The sequence below is a fragment of the Musa acuminata genome, chromosome BXJ2-4, assembly GCF_036884655.1.
Source record: "Musa acuminata AAA Group cultivar baxijiao chromosome BXJ2-4, Cavendish_Baxijiao_AAA, whole genome shotgun sequence".
Classification (NCBI taxonomy): domain Eukaryota; kingdom Viridiplantae; phylum Streptophyta; class Magnoliopsida; order Zingiberales; family Musaceae; genus Musa; species Musa acuminata.
In genome coordinates, this window is record NC_088341.1 from 35,778,779 (window position 1) to 35,797,823 (window position 19,045).

Consider the following 19,045-nt stretch of genomic DNA (forward strand, 5'->3'; position numbering starts at 1 on the left):
GGCACCGGTTCTTGGACTCTGAACAAAAAGCAAGAACCCGTCAAGTCCCTCTTCGACGGGCGCGAGATGGTGGTGGGACGAAAGAGCTTCCTCTCCTTCAACGATGGCCGGCGGAAAAACTCCGGGTGGGTAATGTACGAGTATGAGATGTGTTCCCCGGGCTTCGAGAGACGAGTTCTCTGTCACGTTAAGAAGAGTTCGCATCATGCCATCTCCGGCGGCAATTTCATCAAAAAGGTTGAGTCGACGTTCACGGAGGCCGCGACAGAAACGGTCTCCGGCGGCAGCCTCGTTGGGCAGAAGAGAAATAGAGAGGAATCTTCCGCTCTCTCAGCAAAAGCATCGACTCTCTCAAAGAAGCCAGCACAATCGTTGCAGTCCGACGTCTCACCACCTCCAACCGCGGTGGTGCAACATCCCATATCGGCTCGTCCTCTGACACCCCCGGAGAGTCGTCTTTCCTCGGTCGACTCAGTTGCACCGAACGAAGCCGGAGTCCCATCCGCCGCTCTATCGTCAACGGATGTCGGCGGAGGTGGGTTCGTGATAACTGCGGAAGAACTCGAAGCATTCTTGGCTTCGCCTTCGCCGTCGGTCGATCTTGGCGGTGAACAGAACTGCATCGACGATGCTTTCTTCACCAGAGAGGTTGAAGCCTCCTTGATGTCGGATGACACCGACACAGCCTCGACTACCATCCCGAAGGCCTCGCCGTCAGGCCATGTCGATCTTCTCTTGATGCCCGATGACACTCGAATTGATTCGACCACGGTCGTAGAGGTTTCCACGTCATCGTCGTCGATCGACTTCGTCGCGTGTGAGAAGATGTACTTCACCGACGATCCCTTCTTTTCGAGCCTGGAAGAGTTCCATGCCTTCCTGGTGTCCGATGACACCTTCGCCGCATCGACGACGGAACAAATGGCGTGCACCGGCACCGGCACAGATTCGACCACGGCCGAAGCGGTTTCGTCGTCATCGTCGAACGACTTTGTTGGGTGTGAGCAGACGGAGAACGTAGATGATGTCGACGACTTCATGCGAGAGATCGATGCCCTCATGAAGTCCGATGACACACCTGTGGATTCGGCAATGATCTCGTGGCTGGAGCAGTAGCTTGGAAAGCTTGTATGGAAAATGTTGTTTGTTCATGTATATCATAATACTGGAAGGAAAAGAAAATTCATGTTCATGCAAATATTGGCGACAATAAAGTTCATTTTTCATCCCATGTATTGTTGTTTCCTTCAATCGTTGGTATTTACATGAAATAGTGTAGCTAATGAACTCATAATTTGAGATATCACTGTCTCGTCCTCATGCATCAACATATCATAGTTGGTCACCGTCCTCAGGGAGAAACAGTCATGGGTGGGTTGACCATATATCAAAGTCAGACAGTTGGATGATTGCTGTCACAAAAAATGCTGGCTTATTTTTGTTGCCTCGTCATACAAAAATAAATATTGACTTCTTCTAACCATCATCCGGTAAATCATTTTTATGTGATCCATGATGTTGTTATTGTGGAGATTTAAAGGATACTGATGGATGAAGCCCTCCTGTAGCTGAACAGTGTATTTGATTGATTGTTCATTGACATCACTTTAAACCATGAATGATCAACAAAAAGAGAACAACAGAGCTGCAACTGTATTGAAATAGATTTTGTGCACACCATTTCCTCTCATAATCTTGAATATATTTAGCAACATAAGCACAACATCACCAAATTGGCAATGACTACATAATACCAACAAATTGATATTTCAACAACATAAAGATCATCAGTGAAGATTTAGTTGAAAAAAACTGGTATCTATTCTCTTAATTCGCACACAAACGATAGCCCGATTGCCTTCGTTAATGTTTCGATACAATAGATAGGTTTAGAAGTTTGAGCAAATCTGTACAGCGGATGCCACCATCAATGCCAATCGCCACAACACCAGTTGCACAGGTATGCAGATCCCTTGGAGCATCGCACCATCAGACATCCTCTCCGCGGGCAGCTCCAGCAATCGGGTTTCCTGCATCTAATTTGGCAGCAACAGTTGGTCGTGAAGGTGGTGGTGCTGGTGGTTGCGGCAGCTTAGGCAGGGAGTTTGAGAGTTTGCCGGATCTTCTTGAGCCGGGTTGCAGTCGTGAAGTTCTCCATTTCCCGAATAAACTTGCATAGGTGACGGATGTAGTATGGATATAACTCTAGGTTGCAATGACCTCCTCCTTTGATCCATAAGGGATCGTACGGTTCTTTCGCTAGTATCCATAAACCATGTCCATGAAGCCAATTCACTACATCATCTTCGGTACCCTACAAGAAGACATCCAACTGTTAAAACAAAACAGAATCTACTGGGAATATTTATAATGATCTTTCTGACACACATTTAACTTGTAAATAAGGGGTATCAGTTCACACTAAATACAAGGAATTATTGACAATCTACAACACAAATTGACAACTGGTACTATTGGAACATAAAGAAATGCATGGTAGATTAATTCAACTGCTGTGCAAACCTATAAAGTTAGACAGTGAAAGGAAACACAAGATCACAAAAATTGAAATGAGTCCTTGGAAATCCAATGAACAAAATACTAAAAATACTAACAAAACATAGCAGATATGTCTCGATGGCTCTTCCAAATCTAGATCACATAGAAACAAAAACACTTGCAACAATGTCTAACAGTAGACTGGTTTTGATTAAGAATCCCACTGGCACCCCAAACCCCAACCAACCACCCCACACAAAAAATTTAGATCACCCTCAGCAAACCATTTATCTCAAGAAATAGCCTACCTTACCAGTAGATGCTCCATATCCTGAATAGTCATATCTGCATGTTACGAGAAAGCAAACACCATTATATAAGACTTCTAAAGCAACGAAAACACAAAGAATAAGCCAATAAACAAGTTAAAAACATGTTAAACAAGAATCAGAGAAGTTCAGCTTCCTATGCTTTGAAAGAAAATTATGGAGGACTCAAAACAAACATAATATTGAACACATTCCATAAAAAATCTTAAAATTATTTATAACATTCAACTTTTCTTGAGTTTTGCTATTGATATGTTGTTATATATTCGTATACTTCTTCACAAGCACTCGAATACTGCTAATCATCAAATAATTACATATACATTATAATAAACACCTTCGTCACCTCCCAACCTGTTATAAACCGATATAACTATTTGACGCAGAACTGAAACAAAATTAAGAAATTAACAAAATTAGCTGCTACAAACATATCAAGAGTTTTTTGTAGGCAAACTAAATTTAGAACATGCTTCGGCACTTTCTTGTAAACAATAGAGAACAGTGACGCTACATTAAAACTATGAATTATGCTGTTATAGGCAAATTCAGTTTGTGCGAGGGTGAAATCTCATTGTCTTGGTTTGTCACCACAAATACAACGAATCAAGTTTCCAAAAGTTCTATTAGTTACTTATGTCTGAACATCAGTTTGTGGGTGTGCTGTGCAACTAACAAATAAAATTATAGAACTTTTTTCACTAGCAAATAACAAATAAAATTATATAGAGCGGCAACCTTTATTGTGAGTTGTGCTACTCAGCAGTCAGCTAATACAAGATTTCTGCAGCATATAGGACACCATTCTATTATGGTTCCAGTCAGAAACAGCAAGGTTGATTTTTGTATATACACACTCAAGCCCCTCAGATGACATGACATAGATTAGGAAGACCGAAAGATCTAAAAGCTTGTAATTCTCCGTCATACACAGCTGTGACCTCCACTTATGATTACTGTTATTCAGAAAATATGATGAAAAAGTATTACATATATGCTAAAACAAATGTAATCACATCTTCATGAATGGAGAAAATGTTGACATGCCGGGAGTTGCCTTCTAAAAAGTTGATTTTGTATGGCACCATAACCATAGCAATTACAAGTCTTTCGTAGCACAAGTTTCCTTCCATCCAATGCATTTTTCCTAAGATTCCAATAGAAATTGATCAATGGACAATTGTTGGATTGCGATAGTGTCCTCCACTCAAGTAACTAATATCCACATCAGAAATTTGATGTCTCTTAAGGTTTTTAATATTGCATTAGATATACAGCTTTAGATAAGGCTAAATCATGTAAGCTTCTCCTAATATGCAAGCGTTTTTAACTCTTTGGATCATACATATGAAATCCTCTCATCAAATCCATTTCCAGCTTTGACAACCAATCAATCATCGAAAATCAGTAAGATATTGGCATTTAATTAGCCATTCACTTAGGATGATGAAAAAAAGCATTCAATCGGGTAAAACTCTGACCATCAAACATATGATCAGCTGCAGCGCACTTTTCATTCTTTTTCCATTTAATCTAGCAAATATAAAAGATAGCAGAGTGGCAATGTCTTCCGAATTAGCGGACTTGGTTTTCGTAGAGGTGGATAGAAATCTAATTTTAATTTAAGACAAGCGTTCATTCATTTCCAAAGGGTTTTTCTGCTTAGAAGACAATATCGATAATAATAAGAGGGGTCATTGTTCAACACAAAGGAATCTCCATGTGGTTGCAATATTGAAAAGTTAGTTCTTCACCAGAGACCCTTCTGTTAGGTTGACTCGATTAAATTCTTATGGGATATGAATTAAAGATGAACACACAATATATGGAGGAAACAAAGAAAAGGAATAAGGTATATCTAGTTATCTACCACCCACATGATAGACGAAAACTTGAAGCCCATGGAAACTCTTGTAAACCGTGTCAATTAAAATGAATGAAATAGCACTAGAAGTTCTTGAAAGATGAACTGAAATAAAACCTTAATGTATGCCATGATTCAAAGAACTCTTGACTCAAGACAACTAAATGACAAAGAGGTACCGCATTTACAAATATGTTCAAGCACAACAGTTTCAATATGCAAAAACAGACTGCAGTGTCTATGCTAGACCAACTGAATGGTAGAATTATCTAGTACAAAGGAGAAGGCCAGATACTTACCTCCACCACCACCCATGATCCTCTGCTGCAAGTTGGAAATATGTCAATGCAACAGTGATGAACGCTGTGCCAATTATAAGAATGATGAAAACAATAAAAAGCATACTATATATTGTATATATGTTGTGACCCCACACTCTAGCAAATATATAGTACAGTTCTACTTCTACATAGATGGCACTAAAAGGAAGGAATCCTGCCATTGCCATCTGAGGTATGGTGCCTCGATACCATGCCAATTCAGGAATTTCTCTTGGGTACTTGTTGGTACGGCATGGAGCTTGGAATTCAGTTTTGCTTTTTTTACCAGCAACCCCACCCAATATGAGCAAAGGGGAAGTAACCAATGCCCATATAAGTAGAATCACAAGGATGGTTCCAAATGGCAGAGCTGCAGTTGCGCTATATGTAATAGCAACAGTGTTCAGGAAGAAGAATGTCAAGAACAAGGGACCACAAAATAAGCAGCCAGTCAACAACAAATTCCTCATCTGCAGTCAAATAGAGGCAAAGATAATTAACCCATGCAGACTACAAGTGGTATGACTAGAAATTAATGCTGAAGCAACTTCTTACCCAATTAGTCCCTTCGAGCTGCATATAGAAGGAGCTCGCTGTGTAACCAGCGATACCAGAAGTCAGAGCATAGATGACAACAAGAGCTGTATAAAGGGCTCCCCGATTTTATGGGTAGAACACACCAACAAGTGCAAGAAGGAAGATGAACGTTGTACTAGTTATGAGACAAAAGTAGTAGATGATATTAACAGAAATCAGCATTAGAAGAGTTTAGTGAGAGCTCTTACAGCACAAGGAGCTGAGTTCCAGAACCAATAATAGCTTAAAACAATGACTTGTTCTTTGGAAATCGGAAGACATCACCAAGGATATGTTTCCATCCAGAATCCTCTTGATCTTCAAGAGACTTCTCAATGAGAGAATATCTTCATGATGATACTATTTTAGTGAAAGATGAAAAAATAAACATCAGGAAATTTGTTTCAAAAGGAAAACCATGGAGTTTATATATCTTACCTTAAAATATCATTTTTGAGCACACGCATGAGAATCGTAGCAAGAAACCCAGTCAGAAGAAGGACAGTCACACATGAATTAACAATTGAGAACCAATGAATCTCTAAATGTTGGGGCAAAGAGGATGTCCTTGAGTACTTTGCCATCCTTTCTTCAAAAGATATGTCAGTATTTTTCCATGTCACAGAATATAAAAACTGACATCCTATTTCCTATCCTCCGAGATATCCACATTAATATTGGGGTCCGTTTGAACATTGATCTTTATGACCCGATCATCATTGTAAAGGATATTGAAGTGGATGTGTTTAAAGAGAAAGTACTTGTCTTTGCCCGAATCAGTCTTGACCCCCTCGATCTTGCCCAGGAAACCCCATAAAGGCAGATCATCATAATACATTTCAAAGTAATAGTCCTTTGATACAGCATGTCTGAACTTTGCAACATCTTTTGACAAGTTATTTTTACAAAGAGACTTTGACTGTTGCACCTCCAGAAAATTTAATTCGTACGGTGCATCGACCAAACGATCACCATTTAGAACTTCCCCAAGGGCTTCCGTCTTTTCGGTAACAGGCTCTAAATCAACAAAGTTTTGTAAAGAGTTGTACACACTAACAGACGTATAAATAGTGTTGCTAACAGACTCATGCAGCTCAGAAGTCGATGGAACAGTAAGGATAAGTGAATAACCTGGTGAGCAGAATGGCAAGTCATAGTAACGATATGTCTCGCTGCAGATGCAAAAGGGAAACGACTGTCACATTCAAGAGACACTGAAATGTTAGAAGTAAATGATCAATATCCTAAACCAAGAGCATCATTAATAAATGCCAAAGACAGGGTCAAAGGCAGCAGAATTAACAGGGCCTGGTAATCTATAAGGCTATAAACAAGCGACCGAACGAAACAGATCCTCACAATCCAACAAGCAGAACTGATACCACTACAATATGAAGCACACCAAAGTATAAAATCCCTGAGATTTAATAGAGTTTGGTTTTTCACAAAAGAAACTATTGAGAAACCAAAATAACAATCGATGGTAAAGGATTGGAAACACTGCTAAAACATGAAGCACTCAAAAATTAGCTTTGCTTGATCGGACTCAGAAATCAAGAAGCATGCCAAAGCGGGAAATCTTTTAAGCTTTGACATGATCCAAGATCACAAATCCCTAATCTTGAATGAGGAATTTGACTTATTTAATGAAAAAGCAACTATCCACGCGAATCAAAATAAGCTTACAAAACAGTAAACGATCGGAGCGACGAAAACACGAAGCATGCGAAATCAAAGACGATTTTTAGCTTTCACGCTTAATGGAGACTTGGGTATTTCGATCGATAAAACAAAAACCACCGACTAAGAGAAATAAAATGAAACTACAAAAGCGAATCATGATCCTGCGTTCATTCTAAATCACAAAACAAGCAAACAGATGATCGCATTCTTGAAGAAAAGCAAGGGACGCAGACAAAGATCTATTCGCTTCAAATGATGCGCAAAATAAATAGCAAATTCAGCGACGAAGGAGGAATTCGAAACCGATAATGACGCAAGAATCGAAAGGAAATCACCTGGGGTTGTGGAAAGGTCCGACCTTATTGGCATATAGGGGGACATGATCACCCTCTTTGTACCTATGATTGGTTCCATCAGCTCCCACCCTCAAACCACAAGCCATTACGAGAAGAACCAACGTAGATAACTCCATCTTCAAGATCCTCGAACCTGAAATCGATCAAATAAAACTCCAAATCAGCCCTAAAATCCATACATTTCGCTGAGGCTTTCTAACCGATGCTCACCTTCGTTCCCGAGCCGAGGAAGACCGAAGGGGGCGATCGGCTCGCTGGTGGATAGGCACGTGCGAGAGTCCATTTCTAATTATACATAAATATATAATGCAACGATAAATTCTAATTAGTCTAATTAATTTGGGGGCTTACAGAACAGGAAACACGCTTCTTGGATTCGATTCAAGAATCGAATCTGTCCAATCCCGCGCGGCCATTGCCTATATAGTCGTATCCCTCTCCTCTCCCACTCTCGCTATGTCTTCTCGCCTGCCTCTCGCCTCTCCTCTGTTCCATTCTCCTTCTCCTCCTCCTAGTTGATTTCCTCACCTCTCTTCATCAAGAAACCGTTTTTAGTCGTCCATGGATCCCGTCGACGTCGTTCCGAGTGGTTACAGGTTCCTTCCCACGGCGGAGGAACTCGTGGTCGACTACCTCGCCAACTGCGTTGCCGGCACACCGCTCCCTAGCCGCGCTGTCGCCTTCGCCGATGTCTACGGCACCGAGCCGTGGAATCTTCTCTGCAACGGTCGACAGGAGGGCTATTTCTTTGCGGAGCGCAAGCCCAAGAACAGCGGCGGCCCCCGCGTCGATCGAAGGGCCGGCACCGGTTCTTGGACTCTGAACAAAAAGCAAGAACCCGTCAAGTCCATCGTCGACGGGCGCGAGATGGTGGTGGGACGAAAGAGCTTCCTCTCCTTCAACGATGGCCGGCGGAAAAACTCCGGGTGGGTAATGTACGAGTATGAGATGTGTTCCCCGGGCTTCGAGAGACGAGTTCTCTGTCACGTTAAGAAGAGCTCGCATCATGCCATCTCCGGCGGCAATTTCATCAAAAAGGTTGAGTCGACGTTCACGGAGGCCGCGACAGAGACGATCTCCGGCGGCAGCCTCGTTGGGCAGAAGAGAAATAGAGAGGAATCTTCTGCTCTCTCAGCAAAAGCATTGACTCCCTCAAAGAAGCCAGCACATTCATTGCAGTCCGACGTCTCACCACCTCCAACCGCGGTGGTGCAACATCCCATATCGGCTCGTCCTGTGACACCCCCGGAGAGTCGTCTTTCCTCGGTCGACTCAGTTGCACCGAACGAAGCCGGAGTCCCATCCGCCGCTCTATCGTCAACGGATGTCGGCGGAGGTGGGTTCGTGATAACTGCGGAAGAACTCGAAGCATTCTTGGCTTCGCCTTCGCCGTCGGTCGATCTTGGCGGTGAACAGAACTGCATCGACGATGCTTTCTTCACCAGAGAGGTTGAAGCCTCCTTGATGTCGGATGACACCGACACAGCCTCGACTACCATCCCGAAGGCCTCGCCGTCAGGCCATGTCGATCTTCTCTTGATGCCCGATGACACTCGAATTGATTCGACCACGGTCGTAGAGGTTTCCACGTCATCGTCGTCGATCGACTTCGTCGCGTGTGAGAAGATGTACTTCACCGACGATCCCTTCTTTTCGAGCCTGGAAGAGTTCCATGCCTTCCTGGTGTCCGATGACACCTTCGCCGCATCGACGACGGAACAAATGGCGTGCACCGGCACCGGCACAGATTCGACCACGGCCGAAGCGGTTTCGTCGTCATCGTCGAACGACTTTGTTGGGTGTGAGCAGACGGAGAACGTAGATGATGTCGACGACTTCATGCGAGAGATCGATGCCCTCATGAAGTCCGATGACACACCTGTGGATTCGGCAATGATCTCGTGGCTGGAGCAGTAGCTTGGAAAGCTTGTATGGAAAATGTTGTTTGTTCATGTATATCATAATACTGGAAGGAAAAGAAAATTCATGTTCATGCAAATATTGGCGACAATAAAGTTCATTTTTCATCCCATGTATTGTTGTTTCCTTCAATCGTTGGTATTTACATGAAATAGTGTAGCTAATGAACTCATAATTTGAGATATCACTGTCTCGTCCTCATGCATCAACATATCATAGTTGGTCACCGTCCTCAGGGAGAAACAGTCATGGGTGGGTTGACCATATATCAAAGTCAGACAGTTGGATGATTGCTGTCACAAAAAATGCTGGCTTATTTTTGTTGCCTCGTCATACAAAAATAAATATTGACTTCTTCTAACCATCATCCGGTAAATCATTTTTATGTGATCCATGATGTTGTTATTGTGGAGATTTAAAGGATACTGATGGATGAAGCCCTCCTGTAGCTGAACAGTGTATTTGATTGATTGTTCATTGACATCACTTTAAACCATGAATGATCAACAAAAAGAGAACAACAGAGCTGCAACTGTATTGAAATAGATTTTGTGCACACCATTTCCTCTCATAATCTTGAATATATTTAGCAACATAAGCACAACATCACCAAATTGGCAATGACTACATAATACCAACAAATTGATATTTCAACAACATAAAGATCATCAGTGAAGATTTAGTTGAAAAAAACTGGTATCTATTCTCTTAATTCGCACACAAACGATAGCCCGATTGCCTTCGTTAATGTTTCGATACAATAGATAGGTTTAGAAGTTTGAGCAAATCTGTACAGCGGATGCCACCATCAATGCCAATCGCCACAACACCAGTTGCACAGGTATGCAGATCCCTTGGAGCATCGCACCATCAGACATCCTCTCCGCGGGCAGCTCCAGCAATCGGGTTTCCTGCATCTAATTTGGCAGCAACAGTTGGTCGTGAAGGTGGTGGTGCTGGTGGTTGCGGCAGCTTAGGCAGGGAGTTTGAGAGTTTGCCGGATCTTCTTGAGCCGGGTTGCAGTCGTGAAGTTCTCCATTTCCCGAATAAACTTGCATAGGTGACGGATGTAGTATGGATATAACTCTAGGTTGCAATGACCTCCTCCTTTGATCCATAAGGGATCGTACGGTTCTTTCGCTAGTATCCATAAACCATGTCCATGAAGCCAATTCACTACATCATCTTCGGTACCCTACAAGAAGACATCCAACTGTTAAAACAAAACAGAATCTACTGGGAATATTTATAATGATCTTTCTGACACACATTTAACTTGTAAATAAGGGGTATCAGTTCACACTAAATACAAGGAATTATTGACAATCTACAACACAAATTGACAACTGGTACTATTGGAACATAAAGAAATGCATGGTAGATTAATTCAACTGCTGTGCAAACCTATAAAGTTAGACAGTGAAAGGAAACACAAGATCACAAAAATTGAAATGAGTCCTTGGAAATCCAATGAACAAAATACTAAAAATACTAACAAAACATAGCAGATATGTCTCGATGGCTCTTCCAAATCTAGATCACATAGAAACAAAAACACTTGCAACAATGTCTAACAGTAGACTGGTTTTGATTAAGAATCCCACTGGCACCCCAAACCCCAACCAACCACCCCACACAAAAAATTTAGATCACCCTCAGCAAACCATTTATCTCAAGAAATAGCCTACCTTACCAGTAGATGCTCCATATCCTGAATAGTCATATCTGCATGTTACGAGAAAGCAAACACCATTATATAAGACTTCTAAAGCAACGAAAACACAAAGAATAAGCCAATAAACAAGTTAAAAACATGTTAAACAAGAATCAGAGAAGTTCAGCTTCCTATGCTTTGAAAGAAAATTATGGAGGACTCAAAACAAACATAATATTGAACACATTCCATAAAAAATCTTAAAATTATTTATAACATTCAACTTTTCTTGAGTTTTGCTATTGATATGTTGTTATATATTCGTATACTTCTTCACAAGCACTCGAATACTGCTAATCATCAAATAATTACATATACATTATAATAAACACCTTCGTCACCTCCCAACCTGTTATAAACCGATATAACTATTTGACGCAGAACTGAAACAAAATTAAGAAATTAACAAAATTAGCTGCTACAAACATATCAAGAGTTTTTTGTAGGCAAACTAAATTTAGAACATGCTTCGGCACTTTCTTGTAAACAATAGAGAACAGTGACGCTACATTAAAACTATGAATTATGCTGTTATAGGCAAATTCAGTTTGTGCGAGGGTGAAATCTCATTGTCTTGGTTTGTCACCACAAATACAACGAATCAAGTTTCCAAAAGTTCTATTAGTTACTTATGTCTGAACATCAGTTTGTGGGTGTGCTGTGCAACTAACAAATAAAATTATAGAACTTTTTTCACTAGCAAATAACAAATAAAATTATATAGAGCGGCAACCTTTATTGTGAGTTGTGCTACTCAGCAGTCAGCTAATACAAGATTTCTGCAGCATATAGGACACCATTCTATTATGGTTCCAGTCAGAAACAGCAAGGTTGATTTTTGTATATACACACTCAAGCCCCTCAGATGACATGACATAGATTAGGAAGACCGAAAGATCTAAAAGCTTGTAATTCTCCGTCATACACAGCTGTGACCTCCACTTATGATTACTGTTATTCAGAAAATATGATGAAAAAGTATTACATATATGCTAAAACAAATGTAATCACATCTTCATGAATGGAGAAAATGTTGACATGCCGGGAGTTGCCTTCTAAAAAGTTGATTTTGTATGGCACCATAACCATAGCAATTACAAGTCTTTCGTAGCACAAGTTTCCTTCCATCCAATGCATTTTTCCTAAGATTCCAATAGAAATTGATCAATGGACAATTGTTGGATTGCGATAGTGTCCTCCACTCAAGTAACTAATATCCACATCAGAAATTTGATGTCTCTTAAGGTTTTTAATATTGCATTAGATATACAGCTTTAGATAAGGCTAAATCATGTAAGCTTCTCCTAATATGCAAGCGTTTTTAACTCTTTGGATCATACATATGAAATCCTCTCATCAAATCCATTTCCAGCTTTGACAACCAATCAATCATCGAAAATCAGTAAGATATTGGCATTTAATTAGCCATTCACTTAGGATGATGAAAAAAAGCATTCAATCGGGTAAAACTCTGACCATCAAACATATGATCAGCTGCAGCGCACTTTTCATTCTTTTTCCATTTAATCTAGCAAATATAAAAGATAGCAGAGTGGCAATGTCTTCCGAATTAGCGGACTTGGTTTTCGTAGAGGTGGATAGAAATCTAATTTTAATTTAAGACAAGCGTTCATTCATTTCCAAAGGGTTTTTCTGCTTAGAAGACAATATCGATAATAATAAGAGGGGTCATTGTTCAACACAAAGGAATCTCCATGTGGTTGCAATATTGAAAAGTTAGTTCTTCACCAGAGACCCTTCTGTTAGGTTGACTCGATTAAATTCTTATGGGATATGAATTAAAGATGAACACACAATATATGGAGGAAACAAAGAAAAGGAATAAGGTATATCTAGTTATCTACCACCCACATGATAGACGAAAACTTGAAGCCCATGGAAACTCTTGTAAACCGTGTCAATTAAAATGAATGAAATAGCACTAGAAGTTCTTGAAAGATGAACTGAAATAAAACCTTAATGTATGCCATGATTCAAAGAACTCTTGACTCAAGACAACTAAATGACAAAGAGGTACCGCATTTACAAATATGTTCAAGCACAACAGTTTCAATATGCAAAAACAGACTGCAGTGTCTATGCTAGACCAACTGAATGGTAGAATTATCTAGTACAAAGGAGAAGGCCAGATACTTACCTCCACCACCACCCATGATCCTCTGCTGCAAGTTGGAAATATGTCAATGCAACAGTGATGAACGCTGTGCCAATTATAAGAATGATGAAAACAATAAAAAGCATACTATATATTGTATATATGTTGTGACCCCACACTCTAGCAAATATATAGTACAGTTCTACTTCTACATAGATGGCACTAAAAGGAAGGAATCCTGCCATTGCCATCTGAGGTATGGTGCCTCGATACCATGCCAATTCAGGAATTTCTCTTGGGTACTTGTTGGTACGGCATGGAGCTTGGAATTCAGTTTTGCTTTTTTTACCAGCAACCCCACCCAATATGAGCAAAGGGGAAGTAACCAATGCCCATATAAGTAGAATCACAAGGATGGTTCCAAATGGCAGAGCTGCAGTTGCGCTATATGTAATAGCAACAGTGTTCAGGAAGAAGAATGTCAAGAACAAGGGACCACAAAATAAGCAGCCAGTCAACAACAAATTCCTCATCTGCAGTCAAATAGAGGCAAAGATAATTAACCCATGCAGACTACAAGTGGTATGACTAGAAATTAATGCTGAAGCAACTTCTTACCCAATTAGTCCCTTCGAGCTGCATATAGAAGGAGCTCGCTGTGTAACCAGCGATACCAGAAGTCAGAGCATAGATGACAACAAGAGCTGTATAAAGGGCTCCCCGATTTTATGGGTAGAACACACCAACAAGTGCAAGAAGGAAGATGAACGTTGTACTAGTTATGAGACAAAAGTAGTAGATGATATTAACAGAAATCAGCATTAGAAGAGTTTAGTGAGAGCTCTTACAGCACAAGGAGCTGAGTTCCAGAACCAATAATAGCTTAAAACAATGACTTGTTCTTTGGAAATCGGAAGACATCACCAAGGATATGTTTCCATCCAGAATCCTCTTGATCTTCAAGAGACTTCTCAATGAGAGAATATCTTCATGATGATACTATTTTAGTGAAAGATGAAAAAATAAACATCAGGAAATTTGTTTCAAAAGGAAAACCATGGAGTTTATATATCTTACCTTAAAATATCATTTTTGAGCACACGCATGAGAATCGTAGCAAGAAACCCAGTCAGAAGAAGGACAGTCACACATGAATTAACAATTGAGAACCAATGAATCTCTAAATGTTGGGGCAAAGAGGATGTCCTTGAGTACTTTGCCATCCTTTCTTCAAAAGATATGTCAGTATTTTTCCATGTCACAGAATATAAAAACTGACATCCTATTTCCTATCCTCCGAGATATCCACATTAATATTGGGGTCCGTTTGAACATTGATCTTTATGACCCGATCATCATTGTAAAGGATATTGAAGTGGATGTGTTTAAAGAGAAAGTACTTGTCTTTGCCCGAATCAGTCTTGACCCCCTCGATCTTGCCCAGGAAACCCCATAAAGGCAGATCATCATAATACATTTCAAAGTAATAGTCCTTTGATACAGCATGTCTGAACTTTGCAACATCTTTTGACAAGTTATTTTTACAAAGAGACTTTGACTGTTGCACCTCCAGAAAATTTAATTCGTACGGTGCATCGACCAAACGATCACCATTTAGAACTTCCCCAAGGGCTTCCGTCTTTTCGGTAACAGGCTCTAAATCAACAAAGTTTTGTAAAGAGTTGTACACACTAACAGACGTATAAATAGTGTTGCTAACAGACTCATGCAGCTCAGAAGTCGATGGAACAGTAAGGATAAGTGAATAACCTGGTGAGCAGAATGGCAAGTCATAGTAACGATATGTCTCGCTGCAGATGCAAAAGGGAAACGACTGTCACATTCAAGAGACACTGAAATGTTAGAAGTAAATGATCAATATCCTAAACCAAGAGCATCATTAATAAATGCCAAAGACAGGGTCAAAGGCAGCAGAATTAACAGGGCCTGGTAATCTATAAGGCTATAAACAAGCGACCGAACGAAACAGATCCTCACAATCCAACAAGCAGAACTGATACCACTACAATATGAAGCACACCAAAGTATAAAATCCCTGAGATTTAATAGAGTTTGGTTTTTCACAAAAGAAACTATTGAGAAACCAAAATAACAATCGATGGTAAAGGATTGGAAACACTGCTAAAACATGAAGCACTCAAAAATTAGCTTTGCTTGATCGGACTCAGAAATCAAGAAGCATGCCAAAGCGGGAAATCTTTTAAGCTTTGACATGATCCAAGATCACAAATCCCTAATCTTGAATGAGGAATTTGACTTATTTAATGAAAAAGCAACTATCCACGCGAATCAAAATAAGCTTACAAAACAGTAAACGATCGGAGCGACGAAAACACGAAGCATGCGAAATCAAAGACGATTTTTAGCTTTCACGCTTAATGGAGACTTGGGTATTTCGATCGATAAAACAAAAACCACCGACTAAGAGAAATAAAATGAAACTACAAAAGCGAATCATGATCCTGCGTTCATTCTAAATCACAAAACAAGCAAACAGATGATCGCATTCTTGAAGAAAAGCAAGGGACGCAGACAAAGATCTATTCGCTTCAAATGATGCGCAAAATAAATAGCAAATTCAGCGACGAAGGAGGAATTCGAAACCGATAATGACGCAAGAATCGAAAGGAAATCACCTGGGGTTGTGGAAAGGTCCGACCTTATTGGCATATAGGGGGACATGATCACCCTCTTTGTACCTATGATTGGTTCCATCAGCTCCCACCCTCAAACCACAAGCCATTACGAGAAGAACCAACGTAGATAACTCCATCTTCAAGATCCTCGAACCTGAAATCGATCAAATAAAACTCCAAATCAGCCCTAAAATCCATACATTTCGCTGAGGCTTTCTAACCGATGCTCACCTTCGTTCCCGAGCCGAGGAAGACCGAAGGGGGCGATCGGCTCGCTGGTGGATAGGCACGTGCGAGAGTCCATTTCTAATTATACATAAATATATAATGCAACGATAAATTCTAATTAGTCTAATTAATTTGGGGGCTTACAGAACAGGAAACACGCTTCTTGGATTCGATTCAAGAATCGAATCTGTCCAATCCCGCGCGGCCATTGCCTATATAGTCGTATCCCTCTCCTCTCCCACTCTCGCTATGTCTTCTCGCCTGCCTCTCGCCTCTCCTCTGTTCCATTCTCCTTCTCCTCCTCCTAGTTGATTTCCTCACCTCTCTTCATCAAGAAACCGTTTTTAGTCGTCCATGGATCCCGTCGACGTCGTTCCGAGTGGTTACAGGTTCCTTCCCACGGCGGAGGAACTCGTGGTCGACTACCTCGCCAACTGCGTTGCCGGCACACCGCTCCCTAGCCGCGCTGTCGCCTTCGCCGATGTCTACGGCACCGAGCCGTGGAATCTTCTCTGCAACGGTCGACAGGAGGGCTATTTCTTTGCGGAGCGCAAGCCCAAGAACAGCGGCGGCCCCCGCGTCGATCGAAGGGCCGGCACCGGTTCTTGGACTCTGAACAAAAAGCAAGAACCCGTCAAGTCCATCGTCGACGGGCGCGAGATGGTGGTGGGACGAAAGAGCTTCCTCTCCTTCAACGATGGCCGGCGGAAAAACTCCGGGTGGGTAATGTACGAGTATGAGATGTGTTCCCCGGGCTTCGAGAGACGAGTTCTCTGTCACGTTAAGAAGAGCTCGCATCATGCCATCTCCGGCGGCAATTTCATCAAAAAGGTTGAGTCGACGTTCACGGAGGCCGCGACAGAGACGATCTCCGGCGGCAGCCTCGTTGGGCAGAAGAGAAATAGAGAGGAATCTTCTGCTCTCTCAGCAAAAGCATTGACTCCCTCAAAGAAGCCAGCACATTCATTGCAGTCCGACGTCTCACCACCTCCAACCGCGGTGGTGCAACATCCCATATCGGCTCGTCCTGTGACACCCCCGGAGAGTCGTCTTTCCTCGGTCGACTCAGTTGCACCGAACGAAGCCGGAGTCCCATCCGCCGCTCTATCGTCAACGGATGTCGGCGGAGGTGGGTTCGTGATAACTGCGGAAGAACTCGAAGCATTCTTGGCTTCGCCTTCGCCGTCGGTCGATCTTGGCGGTGAACAGAACTGCATCGACGATGCTTTCTTCACCAGAGAGGTTGAAGCCTCCTTGATGTCGAATGACACCGACACAGCCTCGACTACCATCCCGAAGGCCTCGCCGTCAGGCCATGTCGATCTTCTCTTGATGCCCGATGACACTCGAATTGATTCGACCACGGTCGTAGAGGTTTCCACGTCATCGTCGTCGATCGACTTCGTCGCGTGTGAGAAGATGTACTTCACCGACGATCCCTTCTTTTCGAGCCTGGAAGAGTTCCATGCCTTCCTGGTGTCCGATGACACCTTCGCCGCATCGACGACGGAACAAATGGCGTGCACCGGCACCGGCACAGATTCGACCACGGCCGAAGCGGTTTCGTCGTCATCGTCGAACGACTTTGTTGGGTGTGAGCAGACGGAGAACGTAGATGATGTCGACGACTTCATGCGAGAGATCGATGCCCTCATGAAGTCCGATGACACACCTGTGGATTCGGCAATGATCTCGTGGCTGGAGCAGTAGCTTGGAAAGCTTGTATGGAAAATGTTGTTTGTTCATGTATATCATAATACTGGAAGGAAAAGAAAATTCATGTTCATGCAAATATTGGCGACAATAAAGTTCATTTTTCATCCCATGTATTGTTGTTTCCTTCAATCGTTGGTATTTACATGAAATAGTGTAGCTAATGAACTCATAATTTGAGATATCACTGTCTCGTCCTCATGCATCAACATATCATAGTTGGTCACCGTCCTCAGGGAGAAACAGTCATGGGTGGGTTGACCATATATCAAAGTCAGACAGTTGGATGATTGCTGTCACAAAAAATGCTGGCTTATTTTTGTTGCCTCGTCATACAAAAATAAATATTGACTTCTTCTAACCATCATCCGGTAAATCATTTTTATGTGATCCATGATGTTGTTATTGTGGAGATTTAAAGGATACTGATGGATGAAGCCCTCCTGTAGCTGAACAGTGTATTTGATTGATTGTTCATTGACATCACTTTAAACCATGAATGATCAACAAAAAGAGAACAACAGAGCTGCAACTGTATTGAAATAGATTTTGTGCACACCATTTCCTCTCATAATCTTGAATATATTTAGCAACATAAGCACAACATCACCAAATTGGCAATGACTACATAATACCAACAAATTGATATTTCAACAACATAAAGATCATCAGTGAAGATTTAGTTGAAAAAAACTGGTATCTATTCTCTTAATTCGCACACAAACGATAGCCCGATTGCCTTCGTTAATGTTTCGATACAATAGATAGGTTTAGAAGTTTGAGCAAATCTGTACAGCGGATGCCACCATCAATGCCAATCGCCACAACACCAGTTGCACAGGTATGCAGATCCCTTGGAGCATCGCACCATCAGACATCCTCTCCGCGGGCAGCTCCAGCAATCGGGTTTCCTGCATCTAATTTGGCAGCAACAGTTGGTCGTGAAGGTGGTGGTGCTGGTGGTTGCGGCAGCTTAGGCAGGGAGTTTGAGAGTTTGCCGGATCTTCTTGAGCCGGGTTGCAGTCGTGAAGTTCTCCATTTCCCGAATAAACTTGCATAGGTGACGGATG

General features: G+C 41.7%; 2 pseudogenes; both read right to left on the minus strand.

Annotated features, from left to right (window-relative positions):
• Nucleotides 1-2,201: 2,201 nt before the first annotated feature.
• On the minus strand, nt 2,202-7,925 carry LOC135610564 (transmembrane 9 superfamily member 2-like; annotated as a pseudogene).
• Nucleotides 7,926-10,629: 2,704 nt separating this feature from the next.
• Nucleotides 10,630-16,353, minus strand: LOC135610565 (transmembrane 9 superfamily member 2-like; annotated as a pseudogene).
• Nucleotides 16,354-19,045: the final 2,692 nt, after the last annotated feature.